The sequence below is a fragment of the Ambystoma mexicanum genome, chromosome 12 (genome assembly GCF_040938575.1).
Source record: "Ambystoma mexicanum isolate Mex_15411 chromosome 12, UKY_AmexF1_1, whole genome shotgun sequence".
In the NCBI taxonomy this organism is placed as follows: Eukaryota; Metazoa; Chordata; class Amphibia; order Caudata; family Ambystomatidae; genus Ambystoma; species Ambystoma mexicanum.
In genome coordinates this window covers 1,168,925,533-1,168,938,679 of record NC_090936.1, presented here as the reverse complement: position 1 = coordinate 1,168,938,679, position 13,147 = coordinate 1,168,925,533, and the positions used below count along the sequence as shown (strand labels likewise).

General features: G+C 48.9%; 1 protein-coding gene across 4 annotated transcripts in view; it reads left to right on the top strand.

The window, feature by feature from the left end:
- Nucleotides 1-649: 649 nt before the first annotated feature.
- The window catches only part of CEP83 (centrosomal protein 83), a 284,641-nt gene continuing 272,143 nt past the window's right edge, over nt 650-13,147 (top strand). For 2 of the 4 annotated variants that reach the window (XM_069629802.1, XM_069629804.1), the window contains exon 1: nt 914-1,106. The gene's annotated coding sequence lies outside the window, so the exon portion shown is untranslated. Of the gene's footprint in view, nt 820-913; nt 1,107-13,147 lie in introns of those variants that run through there. The other 2 variants (XM_069629801.1, XM_069629803.1) reach the window with 2 other exon arrangements.

The following is a 13,147-nucleotide window of genomic DNA, read 5'->3' as shown; positions in this document are numbered from 1 at the left end:
TTGAGGAGATGCCCTGATAGTGAACTTAATGTTTAGTATCGGGGGGGGTGTGATGTCGTCACATTCCTCCCTTGTCACGTGTGAGGGAACACGAGGCAACAGGAAGGGGAGGGACGGGATAGTGCGGTGGCCATTTTAAAATGCTCGGGGTTTCAATGTAATCTATCACAAGCCATTTTCACACGGCTGAAGTTATATTGTTTTGCAGATTTTAACGTCTATATCACGATACCTTATGTGTGTTACTTTTAAAGTAAACATTATTATTTAAAAATAACAGTTGTATTTCAAAAATTTACCAATAGAAATAATAGTACAGCATACCTACGCATTTTATCATGCCTCGAGTGAGCACTTACTTTTTATTTTGAAGGTCATTTTGCCTACTTGTCCATTTTCGCTGGCTATTGATTGCTATGTTACCATTACAGTTTTAAAATGGGCGTAGTAGTCCCACTCATGGCGATTGCGCTTTAAGGCGTTCAAACACTAGACCGCGCGTGTTCAACTAGCCGAGGCAGTGCCACCATGTTAGTCACGGATAAAGACCCCTTCTCGTCCAATTGCAATATGCCCCCTGTGCCACGCCCACATAGGAACCCTGCGAGGGTGTGTCAGAGTTCTAGGTTCCCGCTTGTCCTTCTTTTGTGTCCATCGAGCGTCACCTGGCAGCGGCGGGAGCATTGGCGCCATGTTTAAACTGTTGCTGGATAGAGGCATCAGCTGAGATAAAGGGTCAGGTCGGGGGCAGTGCCTTCAGGAACTGATGTGTTTTGCTGCCAGGTCGTACAGAGCGGTTCCCCGGGTGAAGTCTTTTCCGTAAGTAGCCCCTAGCCTCGGCTTGAGCTGGGCTGGGTGTAGTATGTTGGCTCTCTACCTGGGGACTAAGTTGTAAGTGTGTGGCCCCTCACGTATCCTTCCGCCGCTTGTTGCGCGGTGGTCGTGTCATTGCCCCCCCTGACAGCTGGTTCCTGCTGCTGGCCGCAGCGCTAGCTGCTGGCCGTCCCAGCACGGCTGTGGAGCAGGGCCATGGCAGCAGTCCCCAGCAGCAGCAGCTGGTCCTCAGCCATGCACCCACACTCTTTGGAAGACCACCCATATTTAAGGTGAATCTTTTATGATCTGGGAATGGGAGGCTTGGGGAAGCTGTAACTTGTGATTGCCTTTGATACCTTTCAACTTGCCTTCATTTGGGAATAGATCCATCCATGCACTGCTATGCACACTGAACTGCTCCTGTACATATCAGTGGCAGTGCATTGGGGACTCTAAAGTTCTGGGGGTGGGCGGATGAGTGGCTGCAGCCCACAAGAAATTGACGTATTTTAGTGTGTCTTCAGGGTCCTAGTCTTTTGCTCTTTCTCCCCCTTCTTTTATTTTTTTTTTATTTATTTATTTTAGGGGACAAGCTGCAGAGTATGCCAGTTTTTAATGCCAAGTTACAGGGTTGCAGTTCATTCGCATATTGCCAATATGTAATGGTGTTCGAAAACAAATGTATATGCTGTTTTATTCAAGACAGCCCAAGTGTGGTCGAAATTACAATTTCATGAGCACGATCTGAAACAAGCCTCTGGATAACTGGGCATCTCCTAGTAGATGCCCAATACGTATATAGTAGAAAACCAGAGCTAGTACATAGTGTTCAGCAAATCTAACTTTCATGTGAGATGCAAACTTGAACTTTTTCGTCCATTTACATCTGACATGCCAACATTCTTAAGCCCCTGAGAGGGAGATTTTCCCACAGGAATCGGGAGAATGTCATTAGTGCCATTTTTGGTTGAAAATTGTGCAATCTTTGGTTGCAAAATCGTGAGTCTACCACCTAAACCGGGAGAGTTGGAATGAATGTTTATATACAATCCATTGTGTTATCCTTACTTGCAGGAGGGCACTACTCTTACCTGTTCTCACTCTCCTCTTTAATCCTTTTTTCCCTCCATCTCGCTAGTGTAACTTTACTTTAAGGAAGTTCTTTATTTAAGATGCACCGCATTGTTGGGATACAACGTCCCACTCTCCTCTTAATCCTTTTTCCCTCCCTCTCGCTGGTGTCCCTTTCTTTAAGGAAGTTCTTTATTTAAGATGCACCGCATTGTTGGGATACAACGTCCCACTCTCCTCTTAATCCCTTTTCCCTCCCTCTCGCTGGTGTCCCTTTCTTTAAGGAAGTTCTTTATTTAAGATTGCACTGCATTGTTGGGATACAACTACCCGCTCTACTTCTCGCCAAACTGCTCTCACGTATTTGGCCTACCTCGGGTGTTCACGGGTGCAGTTGACCTCCAATGCCACACATCTTCATCTTCTACTCATTCTTCTGGTCATCGCGCATACTCTCAGTAGTATCTGTCTGGTTGTTTATTTTGTGGTTCAGGCTCTTTAGCGTAGATCTTGGAGGGTGGAGTACTCCTTCCCTGCATACTGTTTCAAGGTGATTCTCTCTCCCGCATCTGGCTCAATGTTGACCTATTGCTGGGCACGGCCCCCTTTGCAGGAATCACCACAAGCACCTGTAACATATGCACACAGGTCTTGTTGGGGTGCGTATTGATGCAGTGTTCTGCTGTGCTGTATTGACCTTGTGGCGGCGCTTTGGTGTGTTGTGCATGATACGTTTCATGGAAATCGTGTGTGTGTGTGTGTGTGTGTGTCTTAGACTTCCACCTTTTAATGCGTTATAACTCTAGTATTTCTTCTAGTGGGAGTTATTATTTTTTTCTTTTTAAGGGGTGCTTTTGAAGTATGGATGATGTGCAGCCCCCTATTATCCTGAGACGTGTTGCTTCATCGTCTGACAACTTTGGGAATTCGCAGTGTGCTATTTTCTTTTGTAATCCAATAACACATTCATTTGCCGATTCGTGAGGGAGCTGAATGCATTTGTTGAAAGTTACATTTCAAAATCTCTGATTGCGTCACTCCTTTTTAATTTTTTTTTTTTTATTGAGGGCAGTGATGGCCTGCTCGTATGTTCTCTGTGGCAGGATTTTTTTCAGTATTGCTTTTGACCTCTTTTCCAGCTAAGTTAATAAATATGTCCAGGAGTGCAGCTGTCCTCTTCACAAAAATAGTGAGAACTTCCAGCCACTCTTCTCATTTGGGGCCCCTGTCCTGTTGTGGCTGAAGTTTACATTGTTGGCGTCTTCTCAGGAATGCAGCTCTGGATGCATAAGTTGTTTGGCACCTCTGCCCCCCCCCCCCCTCTTCCATTGTAGTTAGTTCATGGACCGCCCTAGTCCTTTGGTGTCACTGTTGACTCTTGTGCGTGTGATCCTTGGTTATTCTCCTGCTTTTGTTTATTCTTCTTTCCTGCATCTCATCTTGCACTATCAGTGAGAGCGAAGTGACATTTCTACCTCTCGGGAGGGGGGGCAGAGGTGCCTTTTGAGGGGTGTGATTACAGGCGTAGTAGGTCCAGACCCTAGTGTGGTCGTGGGCTTTCTTCCTGAGTGTAGTCTGGCAGGGGCACCAGTGATGGCTGTGAGTGGTGGGTAGGTGGCTTTTGTAGCTGGATGGTGGTGGAGGCTGCTATGTAGTGATCCCTTGTTTGCTCTGTGGTAGTAGGGTTGTGTTGATCCAGAACCAGTGGAGGGGCGTTGTGGCGTTCACTCTGGATTTCATGACCTGTTCTGATTGCAATTTGAGGGGAAGGGGTGTGGCTACCTTGTATTAGGTGTGGGCGGCGGGGCCCTTACCCTGCTGGGTGTGCGTCAGAGGCATTTATTTTCTCACTGCGTTCCTCCTGGAGTTGCTCAGGACCTGTGGGCCTCTCGTTGCTGGATAAAAGGCGGGCTGCCGTGGTGGACCGTAATGGAAGGTGTGGATTGCTGTTTCACTTGCACTGCTTGAGTGTCCTCCAGGTTTAGACATGTGGGACGGTTTTGACCTGTTTTTGGACTCGGGGACACTGTCTGAGCCGCTCTGCTTCCAGGGCGTGCCGGGTGGGTCTCTCCCAGTATTTGTTGCAGTGATGGAACTTCTTGTTGTTGGAAGTCGAGGAAGGCTCACCCGTGTTGGGACGCTACGGTCTTTTGGAGGACAGCGGCCCGATTGAGCTGCTGATGAAAATGGAGGACGGGGCATCAAGTAGACGGTGCACTGGTGGTACTCTTGCTTGTTCTGCAGTCGGTGGGCCGGTGCAGTTTGCAGGGCTCTTTCTGTATTGGAAGATGGCAGAGCGGGAATGCCGCTGCGTAGGGAGGCCGGTGTCGGTGGAACACGCAGTGCGACTTCTTCTCAGGATGGTGGATTTCTTTCCGAATTATAGCGGATTGACGCTGCTTTTTCCTAGGATGGCTTATCGCCTTTTGTATAGTGGCGGATTGCGTTTCTCTTAATGGATTAGCAGACTCCCATTTACTTATTTTGGAGTGGACTACCTTGAATTTATGGTGCGGCAGACCGCCATCTGGAATGGCGGACTGCCGTATATTTATGGTGCTGGTCGGGTGGAACGCAGGATTTCATCCTCAGTCTTGTCGCCAGATGTTTTATCCTTACTTGTGGGACGACCCACTACTCTTACTTTTCTCACTATCCACTTCACACTCACACCAGGGACATCACGGTGGCATTGAACTGGGGCACCTCTGTATATTCCTCGCTTCATCAACTGCGACTTCCCTCCTCCCCCTTTTCCTTCCATCTTGACGGTGGCCCTTTCCCTTAAGGAAGTTCTTTATTTACGATTGCACCGCATTGTTGAGATACATTCATGATTCTTTGTTTTCTGGATGGCTCTCATGCTTCTTTGGAGACATTCCCAAATACACAATGTTAATGTCACATAGATATGTTTGTATGGAACCAGATGGCCGCTGGAGCCAAATGTAGCTGTTGATGTCAAGCTAACCCGGCTCTCTATGGCTAAAAGCAGGAGCTAAGTAGCTCCCAGCTGTTTCAAACCCTACAATTTTTGTTTCAAACCCTACCATTTCTTGGTGTAAGTGCTACTTTCTCGCTTGTGCAGGAATTGCGCAGTATGATTACTGCAAGATTAACGCCTGCTTACTTTGACCATAGAAATTACATTCCAAGACTTGCCCCTCTTGTGCTCTCCACACTAATATTTGGATTTCTGCTAATTGACAGCGCAGCAGATTGAATTGAGGGTGTGCGCACACCGCTGCGCCAGCGTAAGAACATCACAGTTGGGGATTTAAGCTAATAGCGTGACTGTAGAGACTTTGGAATTCTCTCTAGAAGCTGTGGAGGACTGTACAGCAGAGTTGTGTGTGTGTATATCTAGTGCTTAAAAATAAGGAACCACTGTGAGAGTGATCGTCTGCTTCTGCTCTTGAATCTTTATTCAAGCTGCGATAAAATCCAAATCAGCCCCTGCACCCTGAGATACATCGGCATGACAAATAGGCCAGTTCGGACCCGCATGACCGAACATAAATCATGCATAAGAACGCACAAACTTAGTGCACCCTTGGTGTCCCATTTCTTGGATAAAGGACATACAGCTGACCAGTTCAAGTGGACTATCATAGAGAAAGTCACACCGCCCCGCAGAGGCGGCAATTACCACAACATACTGTTAAAAAAAGAACAGATGTGGATTTATAGACTCAACACCTACTTGGAAGGTTTGAATGAACAAATCCAGTGGCATGAACTGGTAGTGTTGCCCTAAAAGATAACATACTAGACGTACTCGGAAGTACGTGCTTTGCAGGTTCGTTATGTTTTCTTCTGGACTTCCCCAGAGTTGCCCATGTCTCTTTCACAAACGGGCACGAGGCCCTCTCGATGCCCACTCTTCACCATGGTCCATTGGGACCTTCCATCCCCCTTGTACCCCACCAACTACTTTCCACCGCTCGTTCAATCTTTTCTCCGCTTTGCCACTTGTCAGTTTTTTGCATTTATTTTTACATTCAATTTATTTTTTACTTTTTATTTTTTATTCTTTATTCTTAATTTAATTATTATTATTTTTTTTTATTTTAAATAATTCTTGCGAATTATCACCCGCCCCCCCCCCCTCCCTGCACTCCTTCTCTCCAGACCCAGTCTCTTCCACCAGGGATCAGACCCAGTGCGGTGCCTGACCCTTTTCGAGCTCGAGCGCGCTCAGCCTTTGTTTCTAGAGGCGCTCGAGCTTTCTCTCATTGCCTCCCGACGCTCGAGGCTCACAGGGAGCCAGCATCGGCACGCAGACGCCTGCGCGAGCGCGTTGCTCGTTGTTTTTATAGGCATTGGGCCTTATCCCAACAAACCAGCAGTCTTGAGCTGTACAAGCCCGACACAGCTCCCAGACAACACGGAGGAGAGCGGCTGCCCCCTTCACAGGTACAGACCACACTTAGGCACCACGGCCTTTTGATCATGGTAATTCTGCCATGTGCCCAGCACAGACTATTATACCTGACATGGTTTGTTTACTCCCTACAGGTATACTTTTTACCTGCAGCGTGGTGATTTGAGTAACCCAGATTCACCGTTTACATTCCAGCTAGCATGCTGGTTTAGAGGTATGTTCAGCCTGGCTCCCCACCTCCCAGGCACCCCTCTTGCACCTAGCTGGGAGCTGGTTGTCCCCTCTTCACCCAATTTGCTTACGAGCTAGGGGCTCACCATCTCCACTCTGTAGTGCACAATTTCTCACCTATTTAGTGCACATCAGCGCCTCTCACTCCCTGGCAGCAGCCCACCAGTCACCTTTAGAGACCACGTCTGGCACCCCCTTCCTCTCCCCCACCCTTTGGCGACGAGTTCAACCACTGGTGCACAGGCACCCTCACTACTCCTGTAATTTTTGACCAATTAATGGCCTTGCTCCTACATGCTCCATTCAAGGCATGTTAAAAGCACCACCCCTTAGCGCTTTGCACCAACTCCCTGGTGCCCCCAAACACCCCCCTTCTTATGTCCCTTTTCCCTTTTTCCTTCCCCCCCCCCTCATTGATTGCTCTTTATTTCTCTCCCCCTCCCTCTTTTGTCTCCCTCCAGGAGACACCAGTATCTTCATTCCTGTTCAGCACCTCACTGAACACTTGGCAAACTCGTTTGCATTCTAAACCACGGTCCTGAAGAAGATGGCCTGAATCTCCTGCGCCATTGAAACCGGTCGACCCCTTTCGGTCATGAGGGCTCTCATGACCCACGCTTGATCTCTTATACACCTACTAAAGAGACATAATCCTCTAAAAACTATCTACTGTAGCACACTCATTACCACTGAGTGAGCCACACATTTTTATAAGAGTCTTGTCTAGCCCCCCAGCCCCCTGGCTGGTCATTTTATTTATCCACCAGTGGTCACTCCACCAGTACTCTTACATACCCCAACCATAGTGACCTACGGGTATCATTAAAGTTGCACACTCTGGATGGAATATAAGCAGTTGACCTGTTTTACAGGTTGGATCGACGTTCAAGATCAAGCAGCCTCAAGACCCAATTCATGGCCTTGTTGCCCGCTGCTTAACCCTCTGGAGTCTACCACTGTTTTAAATGCTTTTGTTGGACGACCCGTGTCTGTTTTCAGACATTGCCATTAGTATAGAAGGCTGAGGGATAGTACTCTCCTCTATATCTTTTTAGTAGGCGATACACCACACGCCACCCAGGGACAGGCACCCCCGCCAGGTTCAGGGTGTTCTTCCTTAGGGTCAGGTACGCCGAGTCGGGTGGTCCTCCCCCCCCCCCCCCTTTTCATGTGTGTTGAGTGTGAGCACTCTATTTGATTCATTTGTTTTGCAATCCTTTGATGCACCTTGAATACCTACCTTCCTATAAAACCGCTTTTGTTGTGTTACCAGACTATGTTTGATAACCATTGTGTTGAACCTGTCCCTCTCTTCAAAACTAAATTGGATGCGGTCTGCCTGAAGTAGTAACAATCAACAGTGGTGTTGCAGTAACAGAGTCTGTAGTGCAGGGGGCATTGTATGTCCCCGTGGTGGTCAGGCAAGATGTGGCCAAGAGCTTGACAAATGATGAGAATGCGTTGCACGTGGAGGTCACTCATTTAGTTATTTTATTACATATTTATAATGCGCCTATACGCCGTGTTTTTCAAGGAGCGACAAGGCGGACGGGCAGGGATGACAAAACAAAAAGGTGATACTAGGCTTTGTGACATTCGGATCGTGCAAGTGCAGTAACAAGAAGTGTGGGGGACAGAGAGAGGGTGAGTGCTGGACAGGGTGGAAGGCCCATGAGAAAAGCGAGTTGCAGGGGAGACCAGGTGGTCAGAGCCAGGGAAAACAGGGAAGGAAGGTCCGCAAGCTAAGTGTGAGGTAACGGGCTGGGAGGGCTCAAGGGTGCAGGTCCAGCCAGGCCAGGCCAGTGCAGGGGAGGGGGCCCAGGACGGCAAGTGTAGGTTGTGGGGGGTTTCATGGGAGACCAAGTGCAGGGGTAGACTGGACAGGGAGGGCCTGGTACCCTGTACGACTCTGAACCAGGCAGCCAGCCAAAAGGCAGACTGGGACGTTAGCGGGGGAGAGGGAAGGAGGAAGAGAAAAGGAAGGTCTTGAGAAGCTTAAGGAGATCCAACTCAAGTGTGAGAGGGGCAGGGAGGCCATTCCAGAGGTAGGAGAGAGATTTACCCCCCACTCTCTGCGTGGAAAAGCATCTGATCTGCAGAGTTGGAGCTAGAAGACCGAAGGGCTCTAGCAAGGGGGTATTTAGGGAGAGAGTTGGATGTACTGGGATCCCAGGCCCCAGAAAGCCTTGTGGATGATGCAGAGGGTCTTGAACATGATTCTCACAACAATCTGAAGCCACTGGGGAGATTTTAGGGCGGGAGAGATGCTGTCCCTGGGCTTGAGTCAAAGGATATGCCTTGCAGTCCTATTCTGGATTAGTTGAAGGGAGGAGTTTGGCAGATTGAGGAAGAGGCTGTTGCAGTAGTGCAGCTTGAAGAGGACGAGAGCTCAGTTTCTGGGGGAAGGTGAAGAAAGGGAGAATGCCTCTGAGGAGAAGCAGCTGAAAGTGGGCCTTCTTGGCAAGGTGCATGATGTCTGTGAGGAGAGAAGGAGAGAGAGGCGTCGGACATGACAACAAGGTTTTTTGCCTCACAGGAGGGTGAGGGGAGGGGGCCCATGAAGGGCCAGTGTCGGAGGGAAGGAGGGAGCTGGGGCCCCCATGAGAAGGATTCCAGTCTTACTGGCATTAAGGCAGAGATCGTTGGCAGTGCACCATGCCTGAATAGCAGTCAGGCAGTCGGGAATGAGAGAGGCACAGGGGGGAAGCTTGAAAGAGAGCTGTGTGTCATCCACATAACACTGGAAGTTAGGAGAGAATGTGAGGAACAAATGGGCTAGCGGGGCAAGGTACATGTCGAAAAGCCAAGGCGAGAGGATAGGTGGGGAGTGAGATGGAGGTGAGAAAAGGGCCCAGTTGAAGGTCAGTCAGAGAGGAAGCAGGTCAACCAGACCAGAGACGGGTCTGTGATGCCAAGGGTATCACAGAGCCGATAAATAAGGGTGGCATAATGGACCATATCCAGGGCAGAGGAAAGGTCAGAGAAAAGGATGAGAACGGAAGGAGAGTTGGAATTGAGATTAGAGAACAAGTCTTCATGGGTGTTGCAGTTTCCGTGCCTCTGGCAGCTCTGACGCCAGATTGGTGGTTGTGGAGACAACCAACATATTCAGTGTGGTGGATAAGCTGGGAGATGGCCAGTTTCTCCAAGAGTTTGCCCAGAAAGGGGCTAATGGAGATAGGGCGGTAGTTAGCCAGACAGGAAGGGTTGGCAGAAGGCTTTTTGAGGAAAGGGTGCACAAGGAAGTGCTTGAGGAGTGATGGGAAGGACCCAGTGGCAAAGGCAGATGATCAGCCTCTCTTATTATTTGAGGAAGGTAGTGATGGGAATGTATTGGAGAGCTTGAGACATTCTACATCAACAATGTCTATTTTGCAATTTACTGTCGCAATGCTGCTAAAACTTTATAGGAAAATCCATTCTGACATATGCACACTGGGTAGGGTGACAAGATAAAAACAAAATACAGAACATAGAAATAGAAATAGAAGTAGGACTGAAGTAAATACAAATAAAACGGTAGTCCTACTTCTATGTCGTGGGACTGTGGAGAGGGTAAGGGGGTGCTCACAGGCACACTCCTCAATGGAGGAGAGTGGCGGGGAGGGAGAGGAAATGGGGTGGGGGAGGGGTGGGGTGAAAAGCATTTCACGCCCCCATTCGCACAGGAAGAGTTGCGCCGGGACCGGATTTTAGGATTTTGAAATCGGGTCCTGGCAAAAACCCGGGACCGTAGCCACCCAACCATGCAACCCCCGGACAGGGTTTCTAAAATGAAAAAACTCCCAGGACAGAGGGTGTCCCGGGTACCAGACGTCCTGGTTTTCCCTAACACTGGGTCAAGCCATTGCCCGCGTGTGTGAAGTTATCATTACGCCGGCCGGGATGAGCAAACGGTGTAACACCAGTACTAAATAATCCACAATGGCACTACTGAAACTTCAATTACCTATACTCTTAACAAAGAAGTTGTATGTAGCCACGCTGTCGTGGACCAGGCAGCCGTTAGTCAAGTGTGGTACACAACCTGCAGAGAGCGACGGAGACTGCGCACGTTAAATGCACAGTAAGCTAACGTCTCTAAAGTGGCACTTCTAAAGGAAACCGCAGACAGTAGTGGGCCCTTCACAGAGGGCACGTAGGGCGTAGATCTAAACGACTGAGCCATTACTAGCTAGCTGGGTGGGGCAAACTCCTTCTGTCGGTCACTGGGTTGACGTGTGACATGGAGGTCACGTTACAGTCTAGTGTGGAAGGTGATGAAAATATGGCTGCACACCCTACGTCTAGTGGAAGAAAGCAGCTCGATTTCTGTAGCCTGCATTAAGGTGGACAGTGCAGCTGTGGAACCTGCCGAGACAGGGAAGAAAGCTTGCCGCCATCCGAAAGCGCGGCTGTTTTGACTGATTTAGTCCCCATCGTGCAGGCCTCGTGCAGGCTTCTGTGAAAAGTAACAACTGGTAATTTCCCTGCGGTGAACCACTTTTCCCATAAATCAAAACACCCAAAATATGGCTAGAAGTCCATAGGCCAATTTACTACCAAGCTGATGTAGCGCAAATATACCGTTGTTTTATGACCTGTAATACATGCATATTCACCCCCCCTTCGCCCCCCCATGTTAAACCCACTTCCTCATGCTGAGCAGGTGCAAAGCGGGTGGAGTGGCGATCACTGTTAAGCCTGGTTGCACGGGCCTTGCCAATTCTTAAAAATCACTCGACCGGCAAGTCTAGATTACCTAATTGATAAAAAAAAATCACTTGCCAGTGAAAAAAAAATAGTACTTGCTGTTAAAGGTTGCATTTCATCATAAGAAAATTTAATATTTGGCGCAATACTGCCACCCAGAGGCCAGCTGCACATAGTGAAACTTTTTGCTATTTACTGCAGAATGTTTGTTTGCAGCAAATGGAAAATGAAAGTTTCCTAAATCCCTGTACTCGCCATGAAACGGTTCTCGAGGTTCATGAACTTTACGCGAGTGTTCGAGGCGATTTGGAAAACCCCGATGTACTTTGCATCACTGGGTAAGTAGGGCTGAGGCTCAGTGTCCAGTTTGATTGCGCACCCAATGCAATTAAGCCAGTGGTGTTTCCTCTTACTTTGTGCGAGTGTTTTTGACATATTTCCTTTGTAGGTAAGTCTTCCTTTCATAGCCACAGGCGATATCCTCTTAATTGTTATCAACATGAGGTGGCTGTTAACATGCAGTTTTCCAGTATTGGGAGGTTTTCCTTAAGGCCTGTGGTGAAGGTCTTCGGGTAGGCAGGTCTTCCTTGGGTACCAGGGATTCCCTCAAGTTCCACCAGGCTCTCTTGGTAGTGGAGTGGCAGAGCAGCCCACGCTTGAGCCGAGTAGGAGGCTATTTATATGTTTGCGTGGGTGGCCTGCAGTTGAGGGCTAGTCGGTTCCTGCTAGTCCTGTGCATGGTGGGCACTGCACATGTGTGTCCAAGCCTTCCCACTTTCGCTCATCTTGCACAGAGTGAAGCTGCTTGAGAGACACTCTGGGCAGATGGAATCATTTCCTCGAGTGTCTGCAGCAGGCATTGTCCTCATCCTCCTGCTCGGTCAGAGGGCTTTCCAGATTCACGTGTTGCAGCCAGGACACGGATGGGTCACTTGCACCCTACTAGCCAGGCCTATCATTGCCTAGTGGCAAGGGCAAATGTTGGGGTCTGCGATTGGTCATAATCTCAGACTTGTTAGCATATATGGGTGGTGGGGCCTACAAATACATTTCCATGTCTGTTCTCCTGAACTGTGGTGTGTTTCTCCTGCCCCGGAGACTGTGGAGACAATCTTCACCTCTCCTGCCCCAGAGACCGTGGACACAATCTTCACCTCTCCTGCCCCGGAGACCGTGGAGACAATCTCCACCTCTCCTGCCCCAATCTCCACCTCTCCTGCCCCGGAGACCGTGGAGACAATCTCCACCTCTCCTGCCCCGGAGACCGTGGAGACAATCTCCACCTCTCCTGCCCCGGAGACCGTGGAGACAATCTCCACCTCTCCTGCCCCAGAGACTGTGGGCAGAACCGTCGCATCTGGCTGCAATACCTGCACATGCACTACTTCATTTTGCACACCAAATGGTGCAAGGCAGAAGATCCCTCCAATTCTGGCATCACGGGTGCGCATAGCAGCTGCTGTGACTGATGTAAAACACCCTCTATCCACATACATCAATATGACGGCATGCCATCTGCAAGAGTGTGATGGCCTTGTTTACTTTTTATTGCATGTGGATAATTCAGTTTCTGATGAGGGGGTCTGCTGATCAGTCCCCTTTCATAAACCCCAGGGGGAAAAGCATAGCGCACATCTACCTTTTTGACCGGGCTAGTTTCCTGCCGTGTACATGAACAACTCTGCAGAGCATCAGGGCAGGTGAAGGGTCAAATTTGCATTACAGGCATATGCTGTCTTACAAAGTTTCAACAGGCAGCGGTGACTTTTTTTGAAGCTCCTTGTTCAAAACGAAGTAATTGTATAGCCTAGTCACTATGGTGGCAGGTTAAACTTTAAATATCCGTTATGGCAAGGTGGCTACGAGGGTCACACATTTTATACAGCCACATGATTTGGATGTCCTATTGTCAAGTTTGGTGTGCAGTACTTCAGCCATGACAGGGCTGACGTG